The sequence below is a fragment of the Cydia splendana genome, chromosome 18, assembly GCF_910591565.1.
Source record: "Cydia splendana chromosome 18, ilCydSple1.2, whole genome shotgun sequence".
Lineage (NCBI taxonomy): Eukaryota > Metazoa > Arthropoda > Insecta > Lepidoptera > Tortricidae > Cydia > Cydia splendana.
Genome location: NC_085977.1, coordinates 7,973,838 through 7,991,558, shown reverse-complemented (window position 1 = coordinate 7,991,558; position 17,721 = coordinate 7,973,838). Strand labels below are relative to the sequence as shown.

The 17,721-nt window shown below is 39.2% G+C and overlaps 1 protein-coding gene and 1 long non-coding RNA gene across 2 annotated transcripts in view; both read right to left on the bottom strand.

Annotated features, from left to right (window-relative positions):
• The window catches only part of LOC134799537 (serine/threonine-protein phosphatase 2A 56 kDa regulatory subunit epsilon isoform-like), an 85,695-nt gene that overhangs the window by 40,147 nt on the left and 27,827 nt on the right, over positions 1-17,721 (bottom strand). The window lies entirely within an intron of this gene.
• LOC134799495 (uncharacterized) lies at positions 12,345-15,780 on the bottom strand. The gene is made up of 3 exons (XR_010145419.1): positions 15,162-15,780; positions 13,546-13,610; positions 12,345-13,158 (listed from the first exon to the last, which is right to left on the bottom strand). It is a non-coding gene; the product is annotated as an uncharacterized LOC134799495 (long non-coding RNA).

Genomic DNA, 17,721 nt, shown 5'->3' with positions numbered 1-17,721 from the left:
AACTTGAAAGAAGGTAAGCGATCTTGACATGTCTTTTAATTGAAAAGCGCGTTTTAAAAATCAGTAACTATTTTGCTATTACTTATGAAAGCAGAAGAATATAAATGATCGTATTAGATTCATAATTGTTACATACTTGCCGTAACTTATTTTTAAATTCTCCATCATCAGATCAGCTCGATGGTACCATAATATTGCATTGTCATCCGATTTATACATGCATGAAAAATTTCAGCTCAATCGGACACCGGGAAGTGGAGATCAAATTTAACTTGCAAGATTTGATTACAGACAACGGGACAGGTGAAACTAAATAAAAGCTTGTAAAAGATTTCAAAATGAATAACTAAACCCGTGTCGTACGTTCGATCCCCGACCGCGATGTAAATTATGTATTTACAAAAAAAATATAGAAATTAATGGGCGGTATCTTATCTTATCTTATTTTATACCTTTAAACGAGCAATTCTTGTTATTTATTTCGGAAACGGCTCTAACGATTTCGATGAAATTTGCTATATGGGGGTTTTCGGGGGCGAAAAGTCGATCTAGCTACTAGGTCTTATATCTGGGAAAACGCGGATTTTTGAGATTATTATATATTTTCCGAGCTAAGCTTGGTCTCCCAGATATTTTAAACATAAATTTACACACGAGTGTGTATTGAATGGCTTAAGAGCCAACAGGAGTGGTCATTTCTCCATACAAACGTACTCGACTGTTTCCTCCATGGGTTTTGATGCTAGAGCAATGATTTTTTCAACACAGATTAATATTGTCAATATCTGTGTCGGACCGTTTTGCTTTTTTTGATATTTTTGTTTTCTAAGGCGCTAGAGCCCTTCAAAAATGGCCTCATTGACTATGCCGCAATGAGAGGCCTAGTATTCAAAACTGACATCAATTAGCCAAAAAAGCAAAACGGTCCAACACAGATAATTTCATAATTATTTAGATTTCCAAATTTGGTTACGATTGGTTAAGTTTTGGAGGAGGAAACAGTCGAGTACGAAACCTCCATTTTTGAGATTTTTACGCAGGATTTTTCGCCTTGTCCTTATCGCACTAGTTTAATTAAGGAGCCGCTTCCGTTAGCGAGACGGGTATATTTACCTAAAATATTTAAAACTCAGCTCCTGTTTCGTCTTAATTAACACAAGTTCGCAATTCCTGTACCTATCGCTGTTATATTGCGGTGCATGAATAGATATACCTATTTTGTTGACTGTAATCAAACACTCAAGCAGATTTTACTTCACATAGCTCAAAGTGGAAAAATAAAGCTATCTAATGAAAAATATATTTCAAGACGTAGGACGACTAATGCATGGATTATAAATTATCTACTTAAAACGATATTTAAATCAGCGCTGGGGGTCTACCGCGAACACCGAAGTTTGCAAATTGCGGGCATCTTTCTCGTTTACTCCCATTACGGCGTATTTAGAGTGACAAATTCATAATTCTCTTTAATTGAATTTAGCTGACCTGCTAGATATCCAATAGTAGTACTTGTGTAGCCTGCAGTCTCTTTCGTTTGTCTTGTTGGTTGGAAACATGGGGCTCACCTGTAATTTTAAAAGTCCATCATACAAAAAGAATACAGGTACAGAGGTATGTACCTACCAGGTAGTGATCGGTAGATTTTTAGGGTATACACTCAAAGTTAAGTATTGTCGAGGCTCGCGAAGGCCGAAGGCCGAAGTTCCGCGTAGGGTTGAAGGCCCGAAGCGTCACACGAGAGGGGGAAAGTTGGAGCTTAAACACGACCCAATAGGAAAAGTGTCTTGACAACCTCACGTCGGGCCTACGGCCTTATGTACAAAAACAAAAATAAATTACAATTGAATATAAATAGGTATCTTATATATAAATTACAATTGAAAGTTGAACAAATATCCGTACATTTAGATAAGTTTACACGTAGATGTCGCTGTTTCGTGCAGTCAAAATTCTGCTTCGCGTAATCATGGTTTTTAACTTTTTATTTACTGGGAATGGAGCTCACGGCCATGCTGTGCTATTACAAATTGGAATTTAGACAAATTGCAATTACAAATTGGGATTCTCCTGTATTTCTTCGATTTTTCTTGGGATAATGATGACCAGTCCCATATTACTTATAATGTCTACCGTGGAGTCAACATCATAATCTGCCACTTTTTCGGTTTAGCTTAGAGGTACGATCGAGCGTATGTTTTGGCTTGGCACTAATTGTTCGCAAAGTATCTGAGTTCGATCCCCGAGACTTTTAATTTTAATACGTATACTCGTATAGTACAGAGACGAATTGTTTCATTATTTTCCAAAACGTACTATTCTATTTTCTTTCCTCAGCAGCCTAGTGACGCCTGGATGATGTCTGTGTTATGTTATAATGTTGGGTGGCTGATGGTAATGGATGAGATGGCCCTACATATTTCTTAAAAAATATTTTACTATAATAGCCTATAATTATGTCGGACTACTTACCTGCCGCCCACAACTTCGTTTGCGTGGAATTAAATAAATAAATTTTCTTTGAAATGTGTGTAAAAAATCTAAAAAGTAAGTACTTATAGATCTTGATAGCAAAGTTAGGTACACTTATCACCAAACATCGGATTCTAGGGGGCAAATTGTATGACGGATAGGGATCCCGTCATACAATTTGCCCCCTAGAATCCGATGTATATGCTTATCACTGTGATCGTTCGATTCGCCAGCACGGCCTGAAATGACGGCCACGTTTCCTTTAAACAGTTCCAGTTCCATCGTCAGGGTTTAAAGTCACATCAGTACAATGGTTTACGATCTCTTCGATAAGGAATAACTTAATAGTAAGAAAACTTAACTTATCGCAATAATGCATATTTGTTCCTGAGTTATGGATGTTTCTATGTAAGTATATAAGTATTTATATAGGTATATATTTGTGTATATTATATATATCGTGGTCTAGTACCCACAACACAAGCCTCATTGAGCTTACTGTGGAACTATGTCGATCTGTGTAATTATTGTCATATAATATTTATTATTTAATCCTTTGGATTAGGCTGATCAAACAACAGTCCACCTACCCTGCCTATGTACAGTCAGCCAAGAAAGTGGTCTACCACTTTTCGACTCTATCATCTGATTGATAGAGTCGAAAAGTGGTAGATCACTTTCTTGGTTGACCGTACCTACAGATTCGATGAAGGTGTTATGGAGCTAGAAGAGCCTAGAAATTAAACCAAAGTCAAGTCTTAAAGTGTAACTAGTAGTCGCTCCCTAAGATCTTTCTAGCATTTTTGAAAGTTGGATATTGTGTATTGTGTAAAAGTTATTTTGTAATTTTCAGTTTTAGTTTCTTAATTTTATTACTTGTTTTATTATTAAGGTATTAGCCAATTGATGTGACCTGGTTAAAAAGAGTGGCACGTTCTCTGCACGGCGCGGCGCTGTGGTGGAGTGTGCGCGTAGGTCTCGGTGGGACGTCACAGGCGCCGCGTCCCAGGACGGCCAGGATCAGCAGGGCAGTACTGTGTGCTCTCCGGAGCCACAGGTGGACTGGCGTCGGTAGTATTACTCCCTCTGGAATTTGCAGGTTTACACATTTAGTCAAATGTTGGATTTCACGTTACTACCTGCGACATTTGGCCGATCGTTGATAAAATCCAAGGCGAAAGTGCAGCCAGCCGTGTGGCCCGTGAGTTCCAAGTTGAATGTAAGAACTTTGCTTTGCTTTGCTCGGTCGATCGAAAAGGGCTATAGGCTATATATAAACGAAACTAAATAAAGGAATTGTGAACCTCTATATAACTATTACCGGATTTGACGCAGAAGAGCCACGTTACAAAATTCGACAAGTTTACTGGATTAGTAGTTTTTTTTATCGATCCAAATTTTGGAAATTTTTATAATGCGGAAATTGGCATAAAGGACTTACGGCTCGACCACGTCATTGAGCGACTGGCGACGACGGCAGCGACAACCATAGATGGAAACGAAAGGTCCGATCGCTGTGTCTCGCTTCAACCTATTTATATAAATACATAAGTACTTAATTTGAAAAAGACGGGTAGTCTTGTCTCGCGAGCGAGGCGAGATGCTGTTGTCGTATCCGTCCTGTGCTAGGCCTAGGTACTATGATCTCAATTTGACTTGATTGCATTATTCTTCTTCTTTCTCACGTTATCCACCACTCCAGAATCGATTGTCTGACACTTTGTTTGTTGTTCACCTCATAGGTACAGATACCGCCTATATACAAGCACAGCAAGTTATCTTACATATTTTCATTAGGTAACAAATTAACTGGTTATTCCGTTATATTTAAGGACTATTTCTCATTTGCTTTATCTATCTTTACAAATTACTAGGTACCAAACTAACTTAAGCAGGTATTATTACTAACAAACTTCTAATCTATTTTCGTACCTACTTTTATGATAGGTATTACGGTTATTATTTTATTTATTTATTTATTTAAACTTTATTGCACAAAATACAAATAAAATGTACAAATGGCGGACTTAATGCCTAAAGGCATTCTCTACCAGTCAACCATAGGGCTAAACAGAGATGTAGTAAAAATGGTGCAAGAAGAAGAGTAAGAGAATTCAATTAGGAACTATTGCAAACAACTGAAAAACATAATAAACTACATATACAATACACAGATAAAAATAATAAAATATATACAATGAATATACTACTACATAATTCTCACATACATACTAATATATTACGATGGATACTACCTACTCATACTCTTGTTTCAGCAGATGTTTATGCAGCATCCTCTTAAAAGCAGATTTGCTCGGGGCTTGTCTTATGTTATAAGTAGGTAGGTATTTAAACTTACTGTATATAGTCTATCGGTTTTATTAATTTGATTGATGCCTTAACTATACTAAGCCAAACCAACTTTGGCAGTAAAAAAAAGCGCGAAATTGGAAATTTGTATGGAATTCTAAATTTTTCAAATTTGTCGCCTTGTTCTACTGCTGCTAATAACAAAGCTGGTTTACCGGAGTATATTTAGGTAACTAATGACCCATGTAAGGCCCATATAGTGCCTTACCTAGCCCACTTTTTAAATACTAGATCCTTTTTACAAAAACTGTTACAATTAATATAAAACGCTGTTTTCTAACAAGGAAGGGTACCCAACTCGTCAGCTCCGATTTGATTAATTTTTATATATGTTATAGAGTAGTCTAAAATAACGGACACGTGTTTTGTTTAGCTGCCCATACTCAACTTCCTGGGAGAAATTGGCCTCCAAAGTACTGAAAAGTGACAAAACGCTCTAACTTCTGTAGAGAGTTTTATTCAAGCAAATTTCAAGTTAATTACCTACTGGTTTGCATATACGTTACAGAACATGAAAAAATACTGGACACGTGTTTTGTTATTTCGACTCAAACTCATATTTTACAAAAAAAAACACACTTCAAAGTTTCATAATTCTTATCCTTTCACTCGAACTTCACGTTAGTTATCTTTTCGTTTTTTTTATCATGAAAACTAAAAACTTCCCGGTAGTGAAGAAAATGTTATCAATGTTATCATGGTTGTAAACCGGTTTGGACATTAAGTCCTAGCATATTTTGAAACATCAAAGATCCTAAAAGTGTACATTTGAAATATTTGAATACCCTGTTAGGCGCGCGGCAACGTGTTGGCGGCGCCGGGCGGGCGAAGTGAACACACGGTATTGAAGTGAAGCGCGTGAAACGATGACAAGTATGAAATTTTGAAGTGTGTTTTTTTTGTAAAATATGAATTTGAGCCCAAATAGCAAAACACGTGTCCATTATTTTTTCATGTTCTTCAACATATATTCAAACCAGTAATTAACTAGAAATTTGCTTGAACAAAACTCAGGAGTTAGAGCGTTTTGTCACTTTTCAGTACTTTGGAGGCCAATTTCTCCCAGGAAGTTGAGTACTTATGGGCAGCTAAAAAAAAATACGTGTCCGTTATTTTAGACTACTCTATAACATATATAAAAATTAATCAAATCGGAGCTGACGAGTTGGGTACCCTTCCTTGTAAGCCAAAGCTACAATAATAATTATGACGATGATTCGTACATGATTCGGAACTGTTCCCTGCTGATTTCGCCGTACTGCCGTACTGCGTCCCGACCGGTCGGTGTCGGCGTCCTCCTGTCCGCCCACTCGCCTTTTGAAGACTCTAGATATGCTGGACTGCGGTGCGCCACCTAAATACGAAATGGTTTGTGCTCAACCATAGACTAGGAATTCTCTAGACCGAGTTCAGAGCAATTATTTCATGCAACCGATGATGCCAAGGAAGTCGGTTAAAAATGCGGGGGTGCGCGGGACGAGGTGAGCAAAGTCCCGTGCCGTGATTGGTCCGTTCAAAGACACTTTCGACTCGAACATGGAGTAAAATTACCGTATGCGTGGCAGAGGGGGTAGCGCGACTATGCTAAGTCTGGAGGATGTTTTGTCTGTGTGCTCAACTAACTAAAACCATCTAAAACTAACCCCCATATGAACATACCTCAGACACTGAAGTCAGAGTTTGATAGTTCATAATGTAAAATAATAATAATAAGCACTGTAGTTAATAATGTAAAACATGGAATAGGGTAGGTGTGTTAGTTTTCGTCCAGATCTAGTTTTCGTCCACTTGATGAAATTTGAATATAAACCTACATTAGTGCACAAATTTGTACGTATTGCAATCCTTAATGTCAAAACAATATATCTGTCTACATAAAAATGATATTTCGCATTTAGAAAATTAAAAATCAAATACATATATATTATTATTTGCTTTTCTGTCAAGTGGACGAAAACTAGAGCACGGACGAAAACTAGCGCAATGACCCTATATTTCCATTAGTTGAAATTTCCCGCAGTTGAAATTGCCCCCCTGCACTTATCGCACTTTCTTGATTTTCTTATGTTCCCATCGTGGGCCAACATTACACCATTAAGATTAACTGGAAAGATCCCTGAAAGAGATATACGAGTATGTTCGCATTTGTACAAATGATGTGTGTTTTTTCTTGTTTTATGTTACTTTTTGTACAATAATAAAAATCACTAAATGTAAGCCTATATATAATATTTAAAGAGTTCCCTCATTTCCTCATCGATCCCATCATCAAAAATGGATTTTGACAAACTGTATACTTTATACTTTACCTCCGTGATCGTTAGTGCTAGAAAGCTGCAATAATGGCATGGATTTGGATATGCACGCCATCATAAATCATGCATGAACATCAGGACCGGCTGGAATGCATACAGCGGGCCTCGTACGCCCGACGCTATGAGCTGAGTATGAGGGCGCCGAAGGCGCCCGGCTTTGGTAAGCGTCTCTAGAGCGTGTCACGTACGTCAGGTCATCACTCAGGTCCTGGAACTTCATAGTGTTCAAGTACCTATACCTACCTACTGTTAATATAGACCGGTAGTAACGAAATATCACTGAACGATCACGTGAACCGCGGTTCCTTTAAAGATTTCCAGTTTCATTATCACATTTTGGGACAGGGATATTTACGATCTGATCATCTTCGATGAGGAAAAATATCGTAAAAAAATCTTATCACAATAAAGCCTAGATTTCTTTCTGAAGTTAAACTTCCGATGGCAGTGCCTTTCTTATAAATAGCGCCTGTACTTATACCAATCCTTGTGGTGTTATAAATGTGATTGCAATAAACTTAACTATAAATAAAACTAAACCTAAGCTAACCCATAATAACTATTGAACTTTATAACCCAACTCGCATCGTTACCTACTTACCTATTAGCTGTATCTACCTAAGTTAACTTAATTAACAAAATTGTATGAATGACATAGGGCATCCGATAGCTGGCGCAGGTAGTAATGTATGTAAAGTATGAGCATGAGCGTTATGTGAGCATCTACTTAAAGGTTCCGTCACACAGGCGCCTTTTCCGGGCGGGGCGTGAGCGCGGCGTAAGCGTTTTAATATGTCAAAAAATGGCAAAAAAATCACTATTGTTGTATGGGCGCCCTACAATAATATTTATTTTATTTTGTTTTTGGTATTTGTTGTTATAGCGGCGACAGAAATACATTATCTGACAATTTCAACTGTCTAGCTATCACGGTTCATGAGTTATTGCCTGTTGACAGACAGACAGACAGACAGACAGACAGACAGACAGACAGACAGACAGACAGATAGACAGACAGACAGACAGACAGACAGACAGGCAGACAGACAGACAGACAGACAGACAGACAGACAGACAGACAGACAGACAGGCAGACAGACAGATAGACAGACAGACAGACAGACGGACAGAAGGACGGACAGCGGAGTCTTAGTAATAGAGTCCCGTTTTTACCCTTTGGGTACAGAACCCAAATTAAAAAAATTGGGAACCTCTTACTTGAAGAATTATAATTTTTTTCTTGCTCATCACACATAACAGCGGAATGCCCAGGGTGCCAAGATCACAATAGTTGATAGAAAACGCCAATCGAAACTTAAATAGTGCGTGACTTTTCGCAGCATCTATCACCCCGATACATTTCTTTTTATCGTTTGGCGTTTGTCGATTAAAGATTTGAGTCTAATTAAATATACCTATACAAATGTCCCGTCTTTTTACGAGGAACAATCTATAAGCGCCATCGGGATCTATAGCACTTACGACCTTCTTCGGGAAAACAGTCTTACAGGGTAAGCAATCATTTATTAATAAGTACAACTAAGTTCTAATTCAAAATACACGTTGTGTAAACAAACACAATTTGCTTTAGTAGGTACCTACCTACCTACCTATCTACTATAGCAAATTCAACGCATTCACACATTGATACTACACACTGTTTTGTACAAGTAAGTACACATAGGCTATATTAGACCCAAACCAAACGGACGACTGGGATCATATCTCTATCTCTCTCACCCCACCTTCAATCATGCGAGCGTGTATGAGAAGTTTTACGACCCCGGTCGTCCGTTTGGTTTGGGTCAACTATAGATATAGATTATTTGTTGTACCTTGACCGCTAAATTGGTTCTCATCCGGTTCCAGGTCATTGGAGTCAGGTGAGGTGTATCTGCATGGTTGCTCTGCTGTTAGGCCTGAACCCCTGGAGCAGGGCTCCCGCTGCCGGATGCTTTGTCATTGGAACGCGTCGCGGGTTGGGGTTTGGAGAGCCCTGGATTAGAGCATAGATGATCTTAATATATGATGTGCTATACGCGTGCGTCCGTGAGGGACAGAACATAAGCAATGCGAATTGGTTTGTTGCCCACCATAAAGCATACTAAATTTACGCTGGGGAATAAAAATATGATACTGCGACAAGGACAAACAATTAGCGCTTTCTCTGCTACTCCTACTGAAAGATACATAAAACTCTCCCATTCGGTCATATCCCCCACCCCTCATGCCTGATCCAGTTATAGGTACTAGATTCATGGTTTAGACTTGAGTGTAAAGTTAGACCTAAGAAAAGTCTGCAACGATTTACATAGCACACGCTGTGCAAGTGTTATTTTAAACGTCAAACTTGCACTGCGTGTGCTATCAAAATCGTTGCAGACTTCTTTTGGTCTAACTCTAGTAGTGTTTTAGGCAAAACTAACGGGAAAATAGCATGAATTATAAATATTATATCATGTTATGATGACAATTCTTTGACATGTATTATAGCTTGCATATTAAAAATACGCTTTAGAATCCATTTCGCATGTACTAATCAGCGTGAGCGATTATTATACATCGACAGTTTACAAATAAATACAGAAAAACACATCATGGTCGCACGCCGGGCCGGTACAGGCCGGTTAGCACTATCATTTTAAATTTTCCCGCTCGATATTTTACTTACGAGAGTTGCTGCATCCCCGAACGCAGCAAAGTTTTTCAGATGCGGCCATTATCTAGGCCGCCGAGTTGGCCGTAAAACTAAAAATCAAGACACGAGTCACGATATTCAGAAATGTTTGTTTTGAAAATCAGGTTACCTAGTAAAAAGTCAAAAAGACAATTGAAAGACAGTTTAGGTATTTTTTTATTTCATTGCAGTGACATTATGCCAGTACAATATGATTTTATGTAGCAAAAATAACAAAAGTATAGCCGGTCAAACAACTGTGTCAGTAGAAAAAGACGCGAAATTCTGATTGTCTATGGGACGATAACCCATCCCGCTTATATTTTTTAAATTTTCCGCGTTTTTACAGACCATAAATACTGATAGCCGTAACAGACTAACCGCACCGCTTTTTTTCTGCGTATAACTAAACGCTGAGCACCGTGAAATGTTGCACCAGGAAATAAAACAAGTGGGTGAGGGGTAAAATTGTTGCCGTTACCGGCGACATCTCTAGATAATTGACAAGACAGACCCCCCCATACTTCATATTGGTAGTTCTAAGTGAAACAGCCCTGATAGAGACTTTCAAAATCGTTCAGACGGCTAGACGGCTTTCCCGCATAGACGCCGTGTGAACGACTTTGAACGTTTCCTTCCAAATTTGACTGTCTACGGTATTCGATAAAATCCCGTAAACGGTATACGGGAAAAATTTACGCCGTGTGAACCTAGCCTTTGTGTACGGACGAGTCACAAGTGTCACATCGGAAAGCGCGGGAAACGTGAAACGTGGCGGTTGTGTGTTTTGGTTTCTCGTACATTTAATTCAATTTAAGATCAAGGAATTGGTAATTTGTATATATTTTAGATAGTATTACATGTAAATATTTTTGTTTTCTGTATATATTGTGACATTCACTCATATTAGGTAAGTCTTTTGTAATTCTTTACAATGGGGGAGGATGATCCTCCCGACCCTGGAGGAGAAAACCTCCAGGTTGGTATAAATATTGAAATAGAGTCTAGCATGGATACTGATACATCTGTAAATAATAAAAATGATTTAAAAAGAAAAGTATATAAAAATAAGAGGTGTAAAGATTGTAACAAAAAGAGAAAGCGAAATGCTGGTGGGGAATATGTTTGCGAGTGTGAAATTGTACAAAAGACCCAAGCTCATTCTATAACAAATACTGACACAAATAAAGTAGTTTCTGATATTCAAACAACAAAAGTTGGCAGAAATTTATTTTCAACAGCTGATGTTGCACCGTTTACGGTGCATGTTCAATTAAAACAAACTGATCCAAACTCGTCTCTGCACCCGGTGTCTTTTGGTAGGTTCTTAGTAAAAAACGGCTTCAAAAATATTATAAATGGCAGCGTGAAACGTATTGGTAGGACAAGAATTTCCATGGCTTTTGCAAATCATATCGATGCTAATTTGTTTGTAACCAATCCTCAACTTGACAACGAAAATTTAACAGCATACATACCATCATTTACAGTAACGCGCATGGGCCTAGTCCGTGGTATTCCATCACAGTGGTCCGAGGAGGAAATAGTGTCCAACATTTCCGTGCCCACTGGGTGTGGAAAAGTGCTTAAAGTTCGGCGTTTGAATCATAGAGTTACAGTTAATGGTGCCGTTTCGTGGCAACCCTCTGAGACAGTTGTCCTAACTTTTGATGGTCAAGTTTTACCAAAACGGGTATTCTCATGCTACAACTCACTGCCTGTCGAACTGTATATCTTTCCCACAATCCAGTGCTTCAACTGTACTAAATTTGGTCATACGAAAACTAATTGCAGATCTAAACCCAAGTGCTTTAAGTGTGGTCAATTGCATTCCGGTCATACCTGTTCAGTGGAGGAGGACGATGCCGTTTGCTGCCTTTGCAATGGTTTCCATTTCGCCACGAACAGGGCTTGCCCGGAACACAAGAGACAGAAGGATATTAAAGTAACTATGGCTAACAATTGTATTTCTTATGGTGAGGCTGTTAAATTACATCCAGCTGCTTCAAAATCATTTGCCGATGTCCTTCTGACACAATCACCCCAACAGCCACAGTCTCAGCCAAATGTACATCGCAGTGTCAATAACCCAGCCCCGGGTACAATCATGCAGTCACACAGTTATAAAAAGACAACTTTTTTGAAACCACGTACAGTTAAAAAACTTATAACAACAGGGTATGATGCAGCAGCTCACAATGCTTTAGTTAAAGAATATATCATTCCATCTCCTCAAAATGGCTGTGCACTACAGCAAGAGTCTCCTAAAGATAATGTTTCAGTAACTGAGGAAATACAAGCGTTAATTGATCATTTATCTCAGCCTAATGTAAGAATACCGTCCCACGTTGCCCCCATGCTTGAAGAACTTGTCTCAACTATTAAAAATAATGGCCAAAATTATACAGTGGAACTGCAGACGTGTAATAAATAAAAAACAAGATTTAATTCATTTATTAAACAAATTTCAACCATTTGTTTTTGCCCTCTCTGAGACATGGCTCAAGCCTGGGGCTCTTCTTAGAGTCACGGGATATTCATGTCTCAGAGAGGACCGTCCTTCGCGACCTGGCACTCCTGGCGGATGGGGCGGAGTAGCTCTACTTGTCAGGAATTCCATATCATGTTCACCTTTTCATCTTCCATCCCATAGCGATGATTTTTCAATTGTTGCTGCCATTGTAAATAACATCTGTATTATTTCTGTATATATTCCTCATCCCTCATCATCTATTTTTGTTGAGCTTGAACAAATAATTTCTTCTCTTCCTAGGCCCGTCTTAATTTTAGGAGATTTTAACTCACATCACCAGGTTTGGGGTAGTTCATCGTCTAATTATAATGGAGATCGCCTCATTCATATCATAGACCAACACAATCTTTGTGTTTTAAACAATGGTTCTCCAACCCGTCGAACAGCTCCAACAGAGTCAATTAGCGCTATTGATTTATCAATTTGATCAGTCGATCTTGCGGCTTCTCTCACTTGGCATACTCTGGAATCAACATATGGGAGTGATCACTACCCTATCATTATTACATTTCCATCTTCTATTCCGCCATCTCCGAAACCTAGCCCTAGGCTTAAGTATAATTTAAGTAATGTTGATTGGAAACTTTTCAAAACCCGTGTAGAGGAGAAATTGTTGTGTTTACCGTCCATAGATGATAGTAATGTAGTTAGTTGTTCAGTTGCATTAGCTCAGATAATGACTGAAGCAGCTGATGAAATTTTTCCGGTTAAAAACAGTGCATCAGGTAAAATACCTTCTCCGCCTTGGTGGGATGATGATTGCACACAAGCTATCAGAAACCGTAAGGAGGCTGAAAGAAAATATTGTCATTTTATGACAAATGAAAATTTTGAGACATTCATGCAAGTTGCTCGTGAGACAAAAAAATTGTTGCGAAAGAAAAAGTTCGAAGGCTGGAAGCGATTTTGTTTGTCTCTTAGTCCTAGCGTAAAACCATCCATAGTATGGAATAATATTAAAAGATTTAGACATGCTTTCAATGAGTCCTCTAGACAGATCCTTCCTCCTAACCTTGCTACACAGTTTATGGATAGATTAGCACCTGCTTCCGTCCCCGAAGAATATGTATTTCACCCTGCTGCCTTTTCATTTGACTCATGCTATTATAATACTTTAAATGAGCCTTTTAAAATGGAGGAGTTAAAAGCTGTATTAAGTGGTTTAAAAGATACTTCACCTGGGGAAGATGGAGTTCCTTATTCCTTTTTAGCAAATGCTAGTGATGGTATTCTTTCTTATTATCTAAATATAATAAACTCTGTTATCCAGTCTGGTAAAATTCCTGATTCTTGGAGATCTCAAATAGTTATTCCTATTTTAAAGCCGTTCAAACCAGTGTCAGATGTTTCTTCTTATCGTCCAATTGCCCTTTCCTCAGTATTTGTTAAAGTAGCAGAACATTTAGTTAAAAACAGACTAGAATATTTTGTAGAAAAAAACCAATTACTTTCTCATAGTCAATTTGGCTTCCGAAAAGGTAGGTCTACTTATGATAGCTTGGGTATTTTAATTTCAGATATTCGATTGTCATTTTCTAGAAATGAGTCTATAGTAGCTGCTTTTCTTGACATAAGCGCCGCTTATGATAATGTCTTAGTCTCAGTGTTACAAGCAAAACTTCACAAATTAGCTATACCAGTAATGTTAACCAATTTCATAATAAACCTTTTATCAGAAAGGTCCATTAGCCTTCTCATAGATGACAACAATAGGATTTCCCGTTTAGTGTGGAGAGGTCTTCCCCAAGGATCCGTATTAAGTCCTTTGCTATATAATATCTACACATTTGATTTAGAATCATCCTTAAATGACACGGTTAGAGTCTTGCAATATGCTGATGATTTATTATTATATTCGCCAAACCTTTCTATTGAACAAGCCAGTAGATCAGTCACTTCTTCTTTGGGCTTATTGAAGTTATGGTTAGATTCAAATGGTCTGGAACTTTCAGTGCATAAAAGTGTTGTAGTTTTGTTTACTAGAAAAATGTTTCCTCCTCCGATCAATGTGCAATTTAATAACTGCTCCATTTCCATTAAAGATAAAACCAAATTCCTAGGTGTTATTTTAGATAATAAATTAACGGGTCTTCCACATTGTGATTACATAGTTTCTAAATGTGAAAAAAATATTAATATCCTCAGGTGCGTTTCAGGAGTTTGGTGGGGTTCACATCCTTTTTGCATGAAACTCATGTATAATGCCTTGATAAGAAGTATTTTAGATTATGGGACATTTTTGTTAGAGCCAGGATATGTAGCTGGCTTCCAAAAACTAGATCGTATTCAATCCAAAGCACTCAGATTGATTTGTGGGGCCATGAATTCAAGCCCTATCAATGCCATGCAAGTTGAGTGTGTTGAGCCTCCACTTCATTTACGACGCCAATATCTTAGTGATAGATTTATTTTCCGTTGTTCCCAATTCTCTAATCACCAACTCTGGATTATCCTGTCTAACCTTGTGCTTCAAATAACTACTTCCAACTATTGGAAACACAAAAGTCCTCCTTGTTTAGTAAAACGCTTTCAAAAACTTAAATCTATATCAGCTCCCACTGTTAGCTCTTCAACACTTCCCATTTTCCAATATGAATATGATTCTCTGACACTTATTCCTCCAGTTCTCCTCGATATTGGAGTCTCCAAGAATGATGTTGAACAAAATCAACAATTCCTGGGATTCATTGGAACAGATGGCCTGGGTGCTCATCATATGTACACAGATGCTTCTAAGACGTCAGAGAATGGTTGTGTTGGCGTTGGTGTTCTCCACACCCAATCTAATATTTACCAAAAAATAAAGTTGCCACCAGAATCCTCTGTGTACAGTGGTGAGTGCTTTGGAATCCTGAAAGCAATAGAGTTCATCATTATAATGCATCTCAAAAAAACAATTATTTTCTCAGATTCCCTAAGTTCACTACAGGCAATATGTAAATTTCCTTTCAAATCTAAATCTAATAACCCAATTATTTATCAAATCCGTAGCCTATTGTTAAAATGTCACATTAAAGGGTATTCGGTTTCCATTGCCTGGATCCCTGGACACAGAGGGATTAAAGGTAATGAAAGGGTGGATGATTTAGCTCGAGATGCCATTAGTTGTGGGGACATGTTTCCGTTTAAGAATGTGTCTGAAGACCTGTTGGCACTGCCTAAATTATACCTACGAAAGGAATGGAGGAATTTATGGACATCTGGTGCAGGTGCTGCTGCGTTACATTATCGAAGCATTCAAAAATCAATTCCTGCCAAACCTTGGTTTGCTAAAATCTCTCTGCCAAAACCTGCAACTAGTATGTTAATTCGAATGAGATTGGGTCACGTATGTACACCGGAACACCTCAAATTACTAAATCGCGTGGCCAGTTCTGCATGTACTTGTGGAGCTGATCCCGCTGATCTTAACCATATCAGGGGTGCGAAACTCATGACTTCGGTCAAACTCGGCTCCGCTCGGCTCAGCATTGCTCCGAGCAATTATTAGGGTTGGCACCACTTGACTTCCTTTTGCGTGCACGACCACAGATAAGATAATCACTTGATTTTTGACAACCCTAAATAGCCGAAAGGGATAGTGCCATCTATTAGAAAGGGACAGCATGATTCGACCCTGAACCGCTGTCAAACTTCGTTTTTGTAGGAAGTTTCCTTTCTGTACGGTAGTACTATTAATTATTCTGTGACCATATATTCTTTGCATGTAACCTTTATGATCGTTCTATACTATTAAGACAGCTGTCAGATTTTAAAGTTCCGTTTCCCACATCTATTACAACACTCCTGTATATTAATGATTCTTCTCCATATATATTTAAATCATTGTATTCATTTATTTCACGTCATAACATTAAACTCTAACTGCCTATAATTTACCTTTTCCTGATCCTTTTCCAAAATTCCGTCTTACCCGTTATAATGTAATCCTTTAATTCCGTTTCCCTGCTTTACTCGTCTGGCTGAATGCGCCAGGAGCGCGATGCCATAAAAAAAAAAAAAAAAAAAAAAAAAAGTGTCACATCACGCACACTAACATAGTCGGTTTAGACTCTCGCGCGAGCCACGAGACGAGCCGCGCCACGAGACGCGAGTGTGAACGGTAGGCTCGTGACTCGTCTCGCGGCTCGGCTCGCGCTCGCCTGGCTCGCGTGGAGGAGCGGTTTTTTGGGCACGAGTCAAAGGGGCTCGCGCGGGACGCGCGCTTGCGTTCACACTCGCGTTCGACTTGTCATTCGATTATAAACCTTATGCCGTGCCGTTAGTGTTTAAAATATATTAGCTCGACGAGCTTACGAGCCATGAGACGAGCCTCGAGCCGAGCCACGAGGCGAGAGTGTAATCGTTAGCTCGACGGGCTCATGCGCTCAAGGCCACTCGAGGCGAGCCACGAGACGCGCCGCGAGACGAGCCGCGAGCCGAGAGTCTAAACCGGCTAACACATTTTCTTCGAAGTATTTTATTGTATTCTGACAGATGAGAAGTCGGATTTGTCGCTCGACCGATCCGCAATTTGTACTGGGCGAGCAAAATCGATAAATCCAACAATTACATGAGACTAAAATATAATAATTGTGTTTAAATGTAATTAAACGTATGATATGTAAAAAAAAAATATTACATGTGAAATGTAACCCTTTCTTTTTGTAAATTTGATGTCCCCGACCCCTTTTTATAAAGCCCCCTCCAGACTATGCGCGTGAATCGCGGGCAAAGAATATAATACTCACTAGGAGATCGCGGGCGAAGCCGCGAACGCGAGTGTGGAGTCGATTTCGCTGTCTGCGGGGGCTTTTCAGTAGGAGTAGCAGCGAAAGCGCTATTATTGTTTGTCCTTGTCACAGTCTCACATTTTTTTTATTCACCACCGTACATTTTTTAGTATACATATCATGGTGGGCAACAAATAAATTCGACCAATCATAGTGTCGCAATGCGTATGTTTTGTGTTTGTCCCTCACGGAGGCACGCGTATGGCACTTCTATAGGATCTACCTTCTATGATTTGACCACGCTAATAGTGGTAACACACTATCGCACCGCACCAAGGTCATTGTGCGACGCACCCAAAGCGATATCTCTTTCTCGCTCTTACTTATCGGTGCGTCGCACAATGACCTTGGTGCGGTGCGATAGTGTGTTACGGCCTTAACTTTGCACAAACTTGGCACTTGGCCAACGCCGGCCAATCCAAGGGACGCATTTATGCATTAAGCCTCCTCCATACTCGTGCGCGAATCGCGGCGCAAAGCCGCGAACGCGAGTGTGGAGTCCTGAACGCAGACCTGCGAAATCGACTCCACACTCGCGTTCGCGGCTTCGCCCGCGATTCACGCGCATAGTCTGTAGGGGGC